The following is an 18,283-nucleotide window of genomic DNA, read 5'->3' as shown; positions in this document are numbered from 1 at the left end:
TGACTGCCCCATTTCATTGTTAACCAGTAGTTCATCTTCTGAACTCCAGAGGCAGATTTTCAACAGCCTGCTAGGCATCTCCACTGGCATCTCAGACTCCTCAAAGCTGGTCTCTTCTCTCACCATCCCTACTCAGGGTTAAAAAATGACTATCCACACAGGTGTCAAGCTATAAACCTGAGGGTTGAGCTGAACTCTTCTGTCTTTTACTCAGTACTCCAATTCATCACACAGCTTTTCCATTCTACTTTCAAAAATGCTGAGAATCTGCTGCCTCTATCACACCCCCACTCCTTGGACCTAAGATCGGCCCTCATTTAACTGCTGCAATAATCAGTGAGCTAGATCTCCAGCCTCCCGATGTGCCCAGGCCCTGCCATGCGTTCTTTCAGAAGCATGAACCTGCATATGTACCCTTCCCTTGCCCAGGTACCTCTGTGGCTCCCCTAAGGTCCTAAACTGTCAGCTGGCAGAGAAGGCCCTTCCCTGTGAGGCCTCATCTAACAGTCCAGATATCTCCCCTTGAGGTACCCCATCACATGATTCCTCTGCCTTAACAGTGCAGACACCTTGCTGTATCATTCTGTCATCATTCACATCCATGTGCTTTTGCACAAAATGTTTCTTCCACCGAAATGTCCACGATTTAGGGATTCTTTAAGAGACATCCATGCCCTTGGCTGGCATGAGCTGACAGCCACAGGTTATACCCTCAGCTCTAAGAAGTAACATCTGAAGGGCTCCATGCAGCTCTAACAAGCTCATCCACAGAAGGCCTGCCCTTTGCTGTTCCCTGTCAAAGCAGCAGCTATTAGGATGAGATGTACAGCCTATTCGTCCATAAACAAAGGTCTCCTTCAATGTCCCCACGGAAGCTGGGTGGTGAGGCCTTAGTATTCATGGGTAGAGGATAGATGGATGCATGGATGAATATTCCTATTGATGAAGGAGTGGGTTAACAGATAAATAAGTTATTTGCTAGATTCAGTTTGTTACATAATTAAGTAAAAGAAATATTTTTCCATCACTGCCAAAGCCACCATCCATTCACACACTAAATAAAGTGACCCAAACACCACTGGCCCCTCAGGAAACAATCAAACAACAGTAAATTTTGCAGCCTCGTGACAGCAGAAAGGCTCCCTCTGGGTACTGTTTTCACCAAACACCCTTTCCAAAAAGGGAAGGGAGAAGGATGGAGGGGAGAAAGGAGCGTGCACACACCTTCACAGCACTGACTTAACGCCAAGCCCTCCGGCGGGGCATTTGAAAATGCTGTCACTTCACCTGAGCCCTCCCCCCGCCCCCCAGCCTCTCTGAAAACAGTCTATAGGTCTGAGGTTTGCCTTGCAGAAGGTGGGAAAGACAAGATCTTGAGCTTCCAGTCACTCTGCTTTTAAACTTAATCTGTCATCTCAGTAAACGTGTGTGAAGAGATGCAGAAAGACGGAGGAGGAGTCCAGGAAGCCCTGAGCGTTTCCTGTCTCACCTATTAGAGGTCACCCACCCCTTACCTACCTACCTGCCTTGGAGCTCGCACCTGTCGCTAAAAGCCCTAGCCCACCCTGAAAACCCAGACTCTCCTGTTGGGGTACGCTACGGACCCCCAGAATGCCTTGGGCCCCTCCCTGGCTCTGCCGTATCAGCTGAGTAATCTCCCCGAGCATTTTGACACACAGCTGCAAGAGATGAAGACTGTACTGTTGAAAGATGAAACTTTGGATAAGATTACATGGTTTTGAATATCTTGATGACATATTTGTCTGAAAAGTCTTTTAGAGGACGGCCTAATATAAATGCGCGGAAATGTTTCTAATGACTAGCATTTGTCTACAGACTTCGATGGAGAAATTAGCATTCATGTGTCTCTGGGATGTCATTTGCATTTGTATGTGGGGACCAACTTTTGAATAATCATTTCTTCCAGCCCAGAAGAGTTAACTATTTACTCTGAACCCAGGCTGCTGGTTTACTTCTCACATTATCTGGCTGGGTGTGTGGTGTCCAGAAATAGGTAATGATGTTCTAGGCATATAGCCCACTGCTCCAGTACCACTGGAACCATCTAAGTAGTCCCCAGAATACCATTTGCCCTTGCAAATATTTTCTCGGCCCCTCTCGGCTCTGGCCTCACACACCTAGCTGTTGCAACTTCCTCCTCTGTCCCCAAAATTCTCAGCTCTTTCTATGAACTCCAGGCCCACTAGGTTGACATCTGAGACCTATCTGGTCCCAAGTGAGCTTGGAATTCTCCCCGTAAGAACAGTCCATTGAAAACCCCTGGAAAGCAGCTAGTGTTTGCAGACAGCACGGGTCTCATTCCTTTATGCCATTTCATAGAGGCCTTTTGGTTGAAGTCCAGGGCAGTTTTCCCGCTCCAATTTTTCATGAAGTAAAGGACAAGAAAAGGTCTGGATAAAGTCAAGTGGAGCGAAGTTCTAACAAGGCTCTTATCTGTTCTGTGAGGTCCAAAAAGAAAATTAACCTGTGTAGGCATCCGTGTTTTTCACCCAGAATTTGAAGTTACTCCACCAGTTACCCTAAATTAAGGAGACGAGAGTTGATCGTGCATGTAAAATCGCATGACTTTGCACATAGTAGACACTCAATAAATATTGCTTTCCTGTCCTGACTCCCCAGCATTTCTTAGGGTACATTCAGCAATGGTATTAAGGCTGCTCATAGTAACTTCTGCAAACAGCAAAAAATGAGGTGCCAGCTTCAGGGTGAGATGCATTTGGGAGGGTTTTGTGGATTGGCACTTTTATTTGGGGGTACCTGAACAGGTACTGGGTTCATTCACTGTGTGTTCTGGGTGTCCAATAAAACTCTCCTGTATGTCTTATTCTGGAGTCTTACCCCATGTCAGAAGTAACCCCAGACCATCCTGCCCAAGTGGCCAAGTTCAAGTAAGGCTCACAGTGTGGCTCTGCTCTGGGACCCAGTGTGCTGCCCACAGTAGGTGATTTATGAATGCCTGGTAAATGGGCTGGTGTGTGAGTTGGGAATCCTGACAGCAGCCTGCTACTGCCTCCTAGAACATGGACGAGGAACACGACAGTCAGTGTTCTAAGAGCTAAGCATCTTTAAGAAGAAGATGCCCATCAATGGCAGCAGCAGTCACGACATTTCGGGAGCTGGCACTCTGGGCCAGATTTGTGCAGAACACGGCACGGCGCCATCAGCTGTTACCTGCCACCCCAGCAGGAGCCTGGGTGTGGAGCTGAGAGAGGTGGCCTGGAATCCCTAGCACTGCTAATCAAGGATGCCCACCTCCAAGCCTTTGCTGTTCCTTCTGCTCAGCATTTCCCCTTCTCTGTTTGGTTCTGAAGCATGAGTAGCTAATGTAGGCATTATTCTTGCTTAGCAATATCCCCCAAGCCCCCCAGCTTTGGGGGAGTCTATGCTCCCCGATATGGCTGGATTCAACCTTCTAGAGCATCCGAGAACTGGAAGATGAAAGTGGAGGATGACCTTAGATGTAATTAAATGTGAAAATCACATTAGACTGAAAGGCAATCATCAAACTCTAAGAAATCGCTTGTCCCACAAGAATGGCTTTGATTCGTTTTATTTTTTTTTTAAAGGTGGTCAACAGAAAGATTCACGGGTGGGTGGGGGGTTCAGGGAACAGCTGCTGGGCTGGTATCTTGAGCTGGTAACACCCTGTCTATGAGGCAATTCGGCCGGGTCCTGGGGCCTCCTGCACTTCCCTCCATCACGCAAGGTCCCTCGTCGTCATCTGGGGTTTGCTCATCGGTTCATCCACCTGCCTTGAAACCTCCTGGAGGGTGGGGACTGTTGCTGAGCAGAGGGCCAGTGCGAATAAGCGCTCAATGAATGTCTGAGGGGTGAATGAACTTGTTTGTGCCTGATGTCTTCTCAGTTTGCTGGTGTGTCCTGACCCGCGAGTGCCTGTCCTTGTAAACAGGGTCTCCCCTCTGTCTCTCTCTCTCTCTCTCTCTCTCTCTCTCTCTCTCTCTCTCTCTTTCAGGATGGTGCTGACCAGGAGGGAGGGAAATTTGATTTGTCAAAATGATCTGACCCGTTTTCATCTTTCTCTCGAGCCCCGTGTGAACAGCCGTGCAGCTCTCTGCCGCCGTGGTAATCTCTTGCACGGTGCTATCTGGTGGCCCACATCTCCTGCCAGAGACAACGCCCGCTCCCCAAGAATTCCTGGCTGTGTCTCATCCTTTTTATGTCTGTGAAGTCAGTCTGGGAGAGGCAAAGCTTATCTTCCTTAAAGCCTGGGTGGTGGTGGTGTTTTGCTCTTTTTTTTTTTTGTAACATACCTTGGAGAACATTTTTATATGCCGCTTGCCAAACCTGAAACTCAGTGTCGGCTTCACTGGTGATCCTCTGGAAAGGAGAGTCTCAAGTAGCACCTGACCACTCCCAAGAACACATTTCCCAAGTGACAGAATAATCTCTACCTGGTCCTCAGGGCAGCAGTGGCCTGGGAGAATGGCACAGTCTCCTGGCAGTGCTTTTCATTGTTGTCTTAAGAGAAAGAAATTAGCCTACCCATGCGGCTGCTGTTGCTGCCTCTACTTTGAACCAGCTGATTGGCCAACTGGTCAAACACATCATTAAAGACGTGTACACATAATATATTCATTATAATTATAGACACATAGACACTTTCCCCAGCCAGTTGTTTTAAATATCTACTGCCTGCCTGCCTACAGGTTGTTCCTTACTGCACGACCACTGGAGATTTGGTGGAACATAAAGGAAAGTGTATAAATATCCCCCTCACCACCACCACCGGCATTCATTGCACCTAAGTCCCTTGAGGAAATTCATGTTCATACAATTTAGGTCATGTACTTTATTGATGAAAAGGACCCAGTGATGAAATTGGCACTGAGGGTCCATCACCAGAGCGTCACTCCATGGAGGATATTTAGGAGGCAACCCACTGAGGGTCTTTCTGATCTCTGATCACGTAACTTAGAGCACAGCTGGTTCGTGAAGACAGGTGGGCATGGCAGATAAAGGTGGAGCTCATGGCAAAGGGACTTTATCTTGTGTGTGAGCTCTGCCTTTCAAGGGCTCCACAGGTGCTTCAGAAACATTCACTCGTGGGGGTACTTGTGATGGCATAAGGACTGGGGGTGTTTTAACAGCCTGTTTCCCTTTGTTCAGTTTTGTGCTGGGTGCCTTTCTGTTGCCCTCCTAACCCCAACTCCACCCTCTACCCTTCCCCACTCAGTTCTGTGGTGCAGGAGGCCAATCTACACAGATGCAGGAATGGGTCCCCAAGCCCTCTAGCTTCCATTTGGGTCAGGCTATGAGCAGCGCTGGAGGTAGGTGAGAAGAAAGGAGAGGACTGTCTCCTGCCCTCCTCACCCTGGGATCCCTGGGCACCAGCTATTCCTGCTCATGCAAGGTTACAGCTCGAGCCAGGCCACACCGGCCAAGCAACCAGCTCACTTTCCCTCTCTCTCTCCTCTTAGCAGGAGGTGGTACTGCCTATGTCAAGTTGGCAGCCCCAGGGCACCAGACTTTTCCTTAAGGATGCCCGGTGTGCTGTCCTGTTCTGTGTAACCATTCCCTTTATTAAAACTCCCCTTGTGTTACCCAGGTCAACTCTTTCCTTCTAGGACCCAAGTAATATAAGGTTTGTGGACCAAATAAAATCACAGTGGATGTGCTTTTCCTGGGGTGCCCCAGAGGGCTACATGGAGTAGAGACTCCTTGGTCAACATGCACATCTGTCCCTGGTCCGAATCAGGGCCCAGGATGGAAGTACGTGGATGACCTTCATACCCTTCATGGGAAAGAGCCCAAGCTGGGAACATAAGCACCTCAAAAGGGCCTTGCCCCCCTCCCTCAGCCCACTGAACCCCCATCTGAACACCTGACTTACAGTTGAGCTGTGCAAAAAAGGCAGAGCCTGGACCAGCAGTCAGGACGAGGCCTGGGGTCCCCGCCTGGCTCCGCTCTAGTCCTACCCTGTGACTTTGGGTCATAAATGTGTTCCCTCCTTGAGGTCATCAGTCAAGTCAAGGTGACAGCCTGCATCTAATTTCTCATTAGGCTCTCAAAGGGTAGGAAGGAATATGAAGACAATTTAAAACTGGTCATGCAACAAACCAATGCATGTGCTTTTGTTCAGTTCATGCAATTGTAGCCTCCCTGGCTAGACTAGGAGCTTTCTGGGCTGGGAATTATGACTTGTGTATAGTTTTCTCTGCAGGGTCTACCCCAGTGCCATACACCTGAGAGCTTACCAAACAATGGCTGATCAGCAACTACTCTTTGTCTTGTGATTTTTGAAGGAAGGCAAAAGATAGTCTTCTGGGACTTCAGAGAGGCAGGCAAAGGGCATCCACTCACACTTAAACTCAAACACAGAGGCAGAGGTACTTTGCTAAATTCCAGAATTATATCACAGTCACACCAAGTCAAATCATATTTAAGTGGATAGTCCTAAAATAAATGAATCTGAGGGAATGTGTCAGGTACTATAAGCTCACTGCTTTAACTCCTTTGCTCTTATCTACATCTACTCTACAAGCTAACAAAGTTTAAAAAAGAAAATCACTTTCCTACACCCTCTTGCAGCTAGGAATGGCCATGTGACTCAGTTCTCACTAATAAGATTTAAGTATTCCAATAGTACCACCAACTTCCATTCTATATTCCCATCGTGGAATGGTGACATAATGGCTGGAACTTCAGCAGCTGCCTTGGGAATATGAGATAACAGCAACAAGGAAAAGACATGAGAATTGCAGAGATGGTGACCTTCATATTATTAAGCCATTGAACTAATGTGGGCAACCAACACCCTCAGAATTGTGTATTTGTGTTTGCGTGTGTGTGTGTATTTGTGAGAGAGAAAACATTAAACCTTCTTTATTTAAGCCACTGTTAATTGGTTAGTCTATTGTTTGTAGCCAAAGATATTCCTGACACAGTGAATAGTGTCAATAAAGTAACTTCCTCTTCTCCAAAACCCCATTGACTTTGTAAGTTGAATCCGTGTGTCATTAGACATTTTTTTTTAAGTAAGGGGATTAATCTGAACCGGATTCACCCCAGCCCTGCCTATAACCCCTTTTCACCCTTTTCCCAGCAACTCCCAGAGCTTTTTGAGGCAGATGCCATGTTGGCATGTCTGTCCCTCCATCCCACACCCCATTTTTCATGTAACCAATATTCAATTAAAGACTGAGACCTGAAGAATGAAAGAAGGCTTCAGGAGGTCCAAAGAGGATCTTAGAAGTTGATGCCATTTACTGAGAGACCAACATATGCAAAGCACTTTCTAACCACTGTTTCAGACACACCACAGCTTGATTAAGCAAGTCTTTTTACCTCCATTTTACAGATGAAAACCCTGAAGCTCAGAGAGTTTTCTTGGCCAGGATCCTGAGGCTCATGGATGACAGAGAGAAAATGTGCCCCCTGGTCTCCCAGCTCCACTATAGATGTCTTCCCTGGGAAATGAAGAATTCAGAGTGTAGAAACCACACACAGGACTTTGTTTTTCTTGTTTTAGCCTCTGATGATAACCCGCCAACCCAGCCAGGTGCCAACCTGCATTTAAAGCAGATTCTGCACGAAACCTTCCAAGTGTTTAGTGTCGAATCCGCCAAGGGTTCAGAGGGTGATGGTTTGAGGCCATTGAGAAAGTTGCTCTCGCCACCCTCTGATTTGCATGCTGGATGTCTATTGAAAGTTGCTATGGTGATCCGTTTGACCAGAAGTTTCCGCTGAATCATTCCAACACATATACAAAAACATAAATGCGGTTTTGGGACCGAGAGCCCAGCCGCCCGAGAAGATGTCTCCATTCCTCCCTGTGACTCACTCGTGGTCATGCGTGGGCCTGGCTGTGAGGAGGGCGAAAACTCTGCAGGCAGGTGTCACTTCCCTCGGACCCAGTGACATTGCCCCAGGGAACCTGAAGACTGAGGGAGGACATGAGGAAGCCCACACCTGAGTGCGGCCCTGCCCTCCCGGGTGGTTCTGGGGCTGCTGGTCTTTGCAGGAAATGGCTCCGTTTGGAGAGACCCCTCAAAGCAGAGGCTGCCATAAATGCTTGTTGCTGAACTAAAGGAGCAGAAGGGAGGGAGAGGGAATCTGAGGGAGCCAGTGGGGGAAACTGCCGTGGGCAGGGATCTGCTTTGGGACCTGCCCTGGAGCAACTGGTGTCAGGACCTGGGGACAGGGGACCCTGGGGCCTTGGCAAATTTCTGAATACTGACACTGATTTCACTATGCCTAGAAACATAGAAAAGAATACCTCACTCGTGTGCTTAAAAGAACGAATATACTCAGTGGAGCCTCCAGACTCTAGCACATGGCGTATCTTCAGTCAGTTCTGTGTTCGTCCTTTGCTCTCAGCACCAAAGAGACCCAACTGAATGCTACTGCTCTTCTTGGCTGTGAACCAGGCATAGGAGTTGGTGGACAAGGAGTTTAAAAAATTTGATAGATAAAGATTTAAACAGAGCGCTCCAAAAAAATGCCCTTTATTTTTCCTTCTGAAGTAAACATTATTTGGCATTGCATCATCATTCAATATATGTGCTAAGTAACTAGGTGAACGTGCGTGGGATTATCTTCAGCGATAAATAAACGTAGACAGAGAAAGAGCGGTCTAATTAATTAGTCTTTTTCTTTTTCTACTTGGAGACATTTGAATGATGCCCCTGGATGGGAGGTAGGGGGTTGTTTGGAAAAAGAATAGAAAAGTATTGTCAAAGTGAAAAATCTAGGGCAGGCTGGCAGAGCGCTGCTCAGGGAGAGAGATTGCACGGCAAACTGAGTAGATATATAAAAACTGTAGTAACACATTACGTTAGCGAGCATGTGGAAAGACAGATACAACTTTTCTAAAAAATACTTTCCCATGTCAAAGCCCTAAAATATTTATGCCTTTTAGCCTATGTATGAGTCAGGGTTCTCCAGAGAAATAGAACCAATTATATATATATATATACATCATATATATGTATATAAACACACTCCATTGGATAATATTGCATGTGTGTGTATGTGTGTGTATGTACATGTGGGGAATTTGCTCATACAGTTATGGAGGCTGAGAAGTCCTTCAGTCTGACATCTGCAAGGTGGAGCTGTAGAATAATTGTGACATAATTCAATGCAAGTTCAAAAGCCTGAGAACCGGGGAGCCGATTGTGTAAACCCCACTCTGAGAGCAGATGAGGTGAGATGTCCCAGGTCAAACAGTAAGACAGGAGAATAAAGGGGGGGATTCTTTTCTTCCCCCTTCATTCCATTCGGGCTCTAATGGATTGGAAGATGGCTTCCCACACTGAGGAGGGACATCTACTTTACTGAGCCCACAGGTTCAAATGCTAATCTCATCCAGAAACATCCCCACAGACACTCAGAGAAAAGGTTTAATCTGGGCATCCCATGGCTAGTAAGTTGACAGATAAAATTAACCATCACCATGCCTAGTATGCCCACTTTTTTATACTTATCTTAGGGAACTTAACAAATTTTCAGCAAATATGTACAAGGATTAGAGATCAAAGTAACATGTATATTCCTGGAAAATTGGGAAGGATTTTAACACCCCCAAATAAGCAAAAAAATTAAATTATTTTATATTCATATGATTAAATTTTATGTGGCCGATACTGTTCAGTGACTTGGGAAATTTTGATGGTAGATTACGAAGTGAAAAGGTAAGTATAAAATGTAGATTCGATTTGATTCAGATTCCATTAAAAGCATCCTTTAGTTATTCATTTTGTATCTTTGTGTATATATTTTGTATATTTATTACAAAAAAATAACTTAGAGGAAATCTATTACCCCGTTTCTCAGTAGTTACCTTTAATCCCTCCCCTTTTTTGTAATCTCCGAAGTTTCTGTAGTGAGCAAAAAATACTGTCATAATTTAAAAAGAAGAGAAAAAGTCAATAGGATTTATAAATATGCTAAAGAAGCCAAACTTTAGAATCCTGCTCATTTTTCTTTAGCATAATCTTTTTTTCAAAGTATTGTTGGACCTGCCTCCCAAAGCAGAGATTCAGGTGAGCAGCTGTAAGGGTCAGGAAACAGTGCTTTGATATGTGGCCTCTGACCCCAAGGACAGAATAGTGAAGGAGACAGCCAGGTGGACGTGGCGGGTGGGGATCTGTGACCTCATTGAGTGACAGCTGTCAGAGGACAACACTGAGTGGGGGTTAGTCTCCTGGGGACTCGGGTGTGACGCATTACAGCATCTGCTATCACTTTGGACTTTTGAGGGTGTTTCTTTGAACGTGAAAAGTGATTGACAACCAGAAGCACCCAACATCCTGACCCTAATATCTTCACTATTTTCTCTCCATATCCGCGCCCCTCCCACCTCTGTGCGCCTCATGCGTCTGTGCTGACCATTGGCTCACCTTGCCCTCAGGCCCGCAGAGCTGCCTCCCTATGGGACAGGGACCCAGGGCCCTGCCCGTGCCAACATCCTGTGTTCCTCACTCACAATGCCAGAGCGTTAGAGAGGGAGGGAACGCCATCGCACCCAGCATGGAGATTTCTGGGGTCCAGGAGACTGAGGCCATGTGGACACGTCAAAAGACATCAGAACTGTAGTCAGAAGACCATGGTTTGAATCTCTTTCTACCTCCTTAGAAACTCCATGGCCTTGAATAGGTATTTTACCTTTTCTGAATTTCAGTTTCTTCACTTACAACCAAAAGAGAAAAATATGCATCTTAGTGGCTTATTGTGAGAATGGAATAAGTCTATGAGCAGCAGCAATAATGAGGGCTGTAATTGTTTTCTATTGCTGTGTAACAAATATGACAAACTTCACAGCTTAAAAGAATGCCCACCTCTCATATCATAGCTCTGTAGGTCAGAAGTCTGCATGAGCTTGGTTGGGCTCTAAGTGGAGGGGCTTATCAAGGCTGAAATCAAGGTGTCAGTGAGCTCGAACAGGGTGCTCTGTTTTCAAGTTCATTTAAATTGTTGGCAATTAATTTCTCTGCAGTTCTTCTCCTGGAGAATGCCCACATTCCTTGTCCCGTGCCCCCCCTCAGTCTTTAAGCCAATAACATCAGGTCATCTTTCCCATGCTTTCAGTACCTCTAACTTACCCCTTTCTGCTTCCAGCTGAAGAAAACCCTTTGTTTTCAAAGGATTCGTGGAGATTAGAGAAGATGGTGGGTGTCCATCACTTGGAATGGGGCCTGGCATTTTGTAGATGATTGATCAAAGTTAACTTTTGGAACAAATACAATATACATGATATACAGAAGGTTCTAAAGTGACACGTGTGCAATAGATGAGTGAGTGAGTAAATGAATGTATGAGTGAATGATCAAATGGGGGAAAAAAACAACAATGAAATTAGGAGCTCCTATTTTGGAGGGAAGGGCAATCAGCAAGGGACATCTCCAGCAGCAAGGGGACATTCTGATGTGAATTCCATCAATCCACATGAAGTAAGGATTCAATTAATATAGCTACTAAATAAGGTTTCATCCTGCAGTGTGAGAGCACCTGGGATGTGTTGTCTGGATTCTCTGCCCGGAACTCATCCAGCTCCAAGGCCCCAAGAAGTCTGACTGGCAATCGGAGCCAAGGGAGGAAAATTCTGTCTCTAAGCGTTTTCCCCCTTAAGCTTCGAATTGTTCCTGTGATCCTTATGTTTCTCCAGCATAGGCTCCGTGCTGGGCACCCAGATCCCTGCCCACCAGAGAGAGGTGCAAGGAGGCACTGGTTCTGGCTGGAGGGAATTTGGTGCTCAGGCCCACATGTTTTTATCTGGGTAGTTAATCTGAGCATCATCGAATCATTATTAGCAGCTCTAATATCTCAAAACAACCCAGGTACCAGACAGAAACAGAACAAAGATGAAACCTGGTGTCTGATGGATGGAGGTGTGCCTGGTACACTTACAAGGTCCCCTGACTTCCGGGTCTCCTCCAAAGGGAGTTTATAACTTCCTGAAAATGCTTTAGCATTGGGTTTTAATGAAACATTTAATATGCATCATACAAATTTATTGATACTGCCATGGGGAGAAAGATGAATCTTGTATTTGGACATCTCCAGCTAAGATGACTCATCTTTTCACAGGGTTTATTAATGGGGTCTTGGGTCGCCCCCTGCCAAGTTTGAACAGCACTGCGGGAGCTGGGGGTGGGGGGCATCCTGGATGGGAAAGTCACTGGCTCAGAGCAGCTGTGTGCATTTCTGTCTCTCAGACTCAGTCCTTAGAGTGAGGATGGAGGAAGTGCAAGCTGTTGAAATGAATATGAAGCACTTATAAATGGACCCTGCTTATCATAGGATCTATTTTTCTGATCATCTGTCCCCCTTCCTTTTAGCATGACTACTCTGAATTTCTGATCTTTGAGAAGGATGATAGAGAAAAGTATTTTGAGGATAAAGCTCCTTAAGGGGCAAGATCATACCACCTGCCTGACCCAGGATAGTTGGGAGTCCCATTAAGTTGACATTGTTGAAAATTCTGGAAGAATAAGGAATTTGGTAATTCAGATATTTTCATTAACTGCAGATCTGTCACAAACTCTTGTGGTTCCAACTTTATCATCAAACTGTGTTCTTCAAATAGGTATTGTTTCCTACCTTATTATTGTCTTGCTCAATATTCACTGAGCAAGACAATGGTTCTAGAGAGGTGGTTCTCAATGGGATGATTATGCTGGCCTATTCTAAGGGACTTTGGCATTATCTGGAAACACTGGGTGTTACGACTGAGGGGGTGGGGAGCTGCTACTGGCATCCTGAATATATGTCTACAACTCACAGGGTAGCTTCCACCACAAAGAATTATCTGACTCCAAATGTCAGTAGTGCTGAGGCTGAGAAACCCTGATAAAGCGATAGAAGAGAGTCAGCAATACAGGTCAGTACATTAGGTGATCATCTAGAAGGAGCGATTAAACACAAACGAAACAGTCTTTGATGGACGAATCTGATGGGGACTCTGCCATCAACCAGCTGTGTGGCCTTGACCAAGTTAATGTATTGAACATACTGAGTTCCCTTATTTACTCATTCATTTGGCCAGCTTCATGAAGAATGGCATGCTCTAATCTAGGCAGAGAAAACAAGTGATATGCACAAAGGCTCAATGCAGGAAAGAGCCAGTATCCAATGAAGGCCAGATCAACTAGAAAATAATCTATGAAAGGGAGGCAAAAACAGAGGAGACCCTTCTGGGCATTCTAGACCTTAGTAAGCTGTACGTTAATTCTAGGAGGTATAATGAGCTATTTCAAGCAGTGAGTGATACAGTTTACGCTTTAATCCCAGCTTATTAGATACTATCTTACCTTGATCACCATGCAGGCCTTAAAGGCATCTGTTGGATGATACAGTTTGCTCCTTGCTACTGTAGTGAGGAGACCTGATCTGAGGGAAGGGAAAACTCTGGGGGCAAGAGGCCATTGTGTGATCCCAGGAAAAGAAGATGGAAGAGATAGAAAATAGCCTGGCAATTCCTCAGTTGAATGTTGTGTTGTCCAATGACCCAGCAATTCTGCCGCAAGGTATATACCCAAGAGAAATGAAACTACACAACAACCGGTACACAACTGTTCATAACAGTGTTGTTCATAACAGTCAGTGGAAGCCACCCAGATGTCCCTCCACACCTGAGTGAATAAGCAGAATGTGGTATATCCATACAATGGAATATTACTCAGCCATAAAAGGAATGAAGCACTGATATATGCCACAAGGTGGATGAACTTTGAAAACATTATGCAAAGTGAAAGAAGACAGCCACAAAAGACCACATTTTGTATGATTCTTTTTATATGAAATGTTCAAAATGGGAAAATACATAAAGACAGAATTGTGGCTGCTGAGGGTTGGGGGGAAGAGGACGTGGAGAGGGGCTTCTAATAGGCACAAATTTTGAGGGGAGGTGATGAAAATACCCTGGAATTGGTTAGTGGTATACAATCTGGTGAATATGTTTTTAAAAAATACTGAATTGTACCCTTTTGAGGGTTGATTTATATGGTATCTGAGGGATGCTTTGGGCAAGGGGATTCCTTTCTTTAGAGAAACCAAAAAGCTTTCTTCTTGGTGACCTTGCCTCTCTTCAATGTCAGAAGAATGTGACCTTTGACCTCATGGATGCCAGAGGAAGGAGGCTCAGGTCAACAAAACATTGACAATGCAGCAGGTTTTTCAGTGGAAAGGATGTGGTACATCTTAAAGCAGATGGCTTCCCTGGGTAGCAGTCAATGGACGTGGGGGTGTCATGGTGCCTCTTTTACTTAGAAACTTAGCTTTCAGTACACATATAAGTGTGACTTCTGGTAAAGCCAAAAACAAAGAGAACATTCTTTTGTGCTGATGAGAAATGGAAGGAAAAAGCAAAACACAAAAAAGACCCAGGAACACATAACTCATTAACATTCGATACCAAATTCTTGTGTCATTTTGGGGGCAGGGTGCATTTTAATCTGGCTTTAATTATGCTGACAAATAATGAACATGCTTCTGTCCTCGAAGGAGTGTTCAAGGCTGGAGCAGAAGTTGGCCTTCCTCACTGGATCCTGAGACAAAGAAATTCCTTCCGGCCCCAGGGGCCACCCGAGGAACACACTTGCTTATGTTCACAGCCATATCTAATTTCCAAAGTTGCAGACTTTTTATACATCCTTCCCTTTGTTCATGTGATAAACCATTTGCTACTATACTTACTTGGAGGTAGGAAGAGCAGATTCCATTCCTGCCCTCACAGAGCTCACAGGTATAGGGAGAAAAAGACAAATATATAGGGATAAGCTGTGAAAGGGTAGCCAAAGGGTGGGGTGCACAGCATCACGAGGTGGGCACACAAGTAAGAGGCCAGTGGCCTTTTGTGGGGGCCCTCATAAACTGCTGAGAGTGTGAGAAAGGGAAGCAAGTGCCTTAGAACATGATTTCCTTTTCTTACATGCAAGCATCATGAGAAGCCTGCACTAGAATTTAAGGACCTGCGGGCACTGGGATTGCTCAAGGCTTAGGTTAGACCTCAAGTGCCAGCATTCAGTAACCAAGTGGTTTTTGTGGCTCCGTGCCCTCACCGGGACCCCTCCACTGACCCTGACTTCCCATCAGGGGAGAGGCAAGAAGACGGGTACGTTTCCCAGGTCTGGCCCTCCTCCCACACCCTGCGCGGTGGTCCCAGCTCCCCGTGGGAGGACGTTCACCGCCCCCTCCCTCTGGCTCTTCACCCCACAGTCCCACCCCCGCAGCCCCGGGTGCCTCAGCCAGCCCGGGGGCTCCACTGCCCGAGCTGCTGCCACCCCGCCATGTCCTCCTTTCCCAGGCTCTGCTGCCCCCACCTCCTGGCGGGTGGCCCTTCATGGTTGACCAACAGTGGGTCTGGGATCTTTTTCTTTCTCGCAGGCAAAGGCAGGCCAAGCTGTGGTCTCCCTCGCCAGCCCCAGGGCCTGCTGGCTCAGAGGCCGGAAGGAGCTGCCAGGCCATCCCATCTGAAAAACCAGCTTGTGACCCACTAACGGCACCAATTTAATACAGGGGTCACCGTGAGAGGAGAGGGAAAGAACCCCGCAGACTGCGTCATCCTTCCAGAACTTTTCCCATCACTTTCCACTTCAACCCGATGAGAACCTGGCTAATTAATTTTGTGTGTGCACAACAGTTGGGGTAAAAGGTCACTTTGGTATGTGATTTTCTTTCTCTTTCTAAGCCACAGAACTTCCTCCAAGGAGCGAGCATTAACCTCCGGTTCTCAGAAGCAAAACAAGCTAAGTCACACTTTTCTATGAATTTCCTCAGTACGCCGGCAATTAGTAATAATGGCAGTAGCTGTATCTGCTGGCTGAGCGCAGGTGTCAGCCTCCTCACATATCTTGCCTGTGACGGAGACTCCAGAGGCCCGGGAGCCCGTATCACATCAGCCATGGTAAGGAAGAGATGCAGTGGGGCCTCGGGGGAAGAGGACGGGCTGAGGTCAGGAGGGTCACCGTCTGGTCTCGGCCCTGCCAACCGCACTGTGGTTTATGCAAGACCTTTCCCTTCTCAGAGGAAAATCCAAAGCACTGTACAAAGAGTTATTAGCTACAATGATAAAACACATGCTGGTGGAGGATTTGATTGAATCGAGCTGTTTCTACAACCACTGATAACCCAGCAGGTGTACCAATGCCTCCCGGGCCCTCCCCACATGGAATGAAGAAGGAAACCAAGTGACACTTATGGCTGCCATGTACCAGATACTGTGTGGGCCACTGCCACATGCTTTGAAGTGGAAATAGCTCTGAGAAATATACTCACATAGAACCGTAGATGTCTAGGGTGGCAGTTCGGTGGTGCTTTGACACGGCTCTGACGTTTCACAGAGGAGGAACAGGAGCCTTGGAAGCCAGAGCAGCCCCCACGCCTCCCTGAACATCTGGTCCCCGAGGGTCAGCTAAGCCCTTACATGCCAACTCCCTTAGAGCAATGAGGAAAGCCCAGTCTCTGACTCTGTCGTCAACAACCATTCCTGAACCCTGCAAGTTACGGAAGGGTATCCGGGCATAACAACTTCATAGCAGGGAACTTCAGAACATGGCAGAGCGCCCTGATGCAGCCCTGTCACTCTTTTTCCCATTGCAGTGTCTCTGCTGTTTGTTCCTGCATGGCACCAACATGCGTGCCACTCTGAGCTCTGGCTGCATGTTCCCCTGCTCTCTACTCCTGCCCTGTCATTGGTTTATGCGCCTTTTCTCTTCCCAATTTCTGGTTGCATGACATAAGCATTTATGTTAAAAAAAAACAAAAACCTGTATGGACAAGAGTTTTGCAATAAGGATACTTGCCATGAGGGTATATCACTCTGTTTGAAGAATTAGGTGATCAGCCACTTCAATTTTTATTTCTAATAGCTGGAGGAAATCTGTACGGTGCAGACTCACGGGAGCGTGCATCCTGTTGGGGAGCTCTCCTGTGTCAGGTGAGCACATGCGTCCCTAAACTGGGCTCAACGAGACACACCTTTAAACCCTCCAGAGACTGTTCCGTTTCATCCATATAGGTTCATTCTCATGGGGCAACGCTGAGGCCAGGAAGAATGAGCCCTGGCGCAGCGGACTTCTCTGTGCGGCGCTCTGCCACCAGGAAGCTGAGTAAAGCTCCCTGAAGTTTTTAAGAGAAATGCCTTCCTCAGGTGATACTGAACAATCACAGCACATCTCATATGTAGTAGGTTCCCCTAGAATTCTGAATAGATACCAGTGAGGGAAAAAATTATATTCCATGAAATGATTCACTTCTGAGAAACAAAACCATAAAATACATTAAGTGCTGAGGTAGATCCACGACAGCAGTTTGCTTTTCTGCTCAGACTCCCAAGCCCACTTCTTACTCAAAGCAGGAGGAAACTAACATGGTCTCCTCTGGCCAACAGCAAGCTGCTCTACAGATATCCTAAGGGATTAGTGTTACTGTGTCTAAGAGGCAAAGGTATGTTTATGCCTTGAAGGTAGTGCAAAAATGTCCCAAAAGCTGTTGCCTCAATGTCCTTTCACATGTCCCCTGGGGCTACTAAGAAGTGTTGGACTCTGTATATAAAAGTGGAGGGAATGGATGAACAGATGGATGGATGGACAGGCAGATGGAAAGATATATGATGAAGAACAGGATTTTTTAAATCCCGTTATCCACCCAGCTAGCACAAAGCTTGACCTATAACAAGCTTTCAATATGACCTGACCCTTAGTGAGCTCAGTGATGGGTCAGCTGCTCACTGCCCTTTGAAGATGGCTTGGAAGGACTCAGACTCATCTGCCATACTTTGATATTTATTCTTTCATCAAAACCCAGGGGTTCAGAAGTCTTATAGGTGTCTGCATGCATCAGGGAAGCACATGGCTAAGTACTTGGGGTAATTTTGGGATCTCTGCTACTCCAGGGCATTTTCTGATGACCCCGCTATTAGTAGGGTGAAACCCAAGAGCAGGCGAGAGGCCAGTGAAGCAAACTTTCCTTCTTCTAAGTCTGTCGTGAGATAGTCTATAGAGGACAATCCCAAGACTCTCAAATGCCCCCAATTCCTTGCTCAAGTTACTCTATCAGACCTGAGATGTCCCCATAGTTCTAATCAGCCCCAGCTACAAAAGAGGCTGACTTCTGTTGACACTCACACGGTGTGGCTTCGTGGAGGAATAGTTGGTGACACATCCATTATTTTCAAGTGCATTAACCTCAGAGCCCCTAGTTCATAGAAAAATGATGCAAAAGGAACCAAATTAGGACCAAAAAAGTCTATTGTTCATGCTTCATTTCACAGAGAAGTCTAGTCCTTCCTGGGTACAAGCTT

General features: G+C 46.3%; 1 long non-coding RNA gene across 1 annotated transcript in view; it reads left to right on the top strand.

Moving 5' to 3' along the window:
- LOC118924491 (uncharacterized) overlaps positions 1–18,283 on the top strand; it is a 53,731-nt gene that overhangs the window by 32,225 nt on the left and 3,223 nt on the right. The window lies entirely within an intron of this gene.

This window comes from Manis pentadactyla, chromosome 15 (assembly GCF_030020395.1).
Source record: "Manis pentadactyla isolate mManPen7 chromosome 15, mManPen7.hap1, whole genome shotgun sequence".
Lineage (NCBI taxonomy): Eukaryota > Metazoa > Chordata > Mammalia > Pholidota > Manidae > Manis > Manis pentadactyla.
This window is presented reverse-complemented; position numbering and strand designations above follow the sequence as displayed.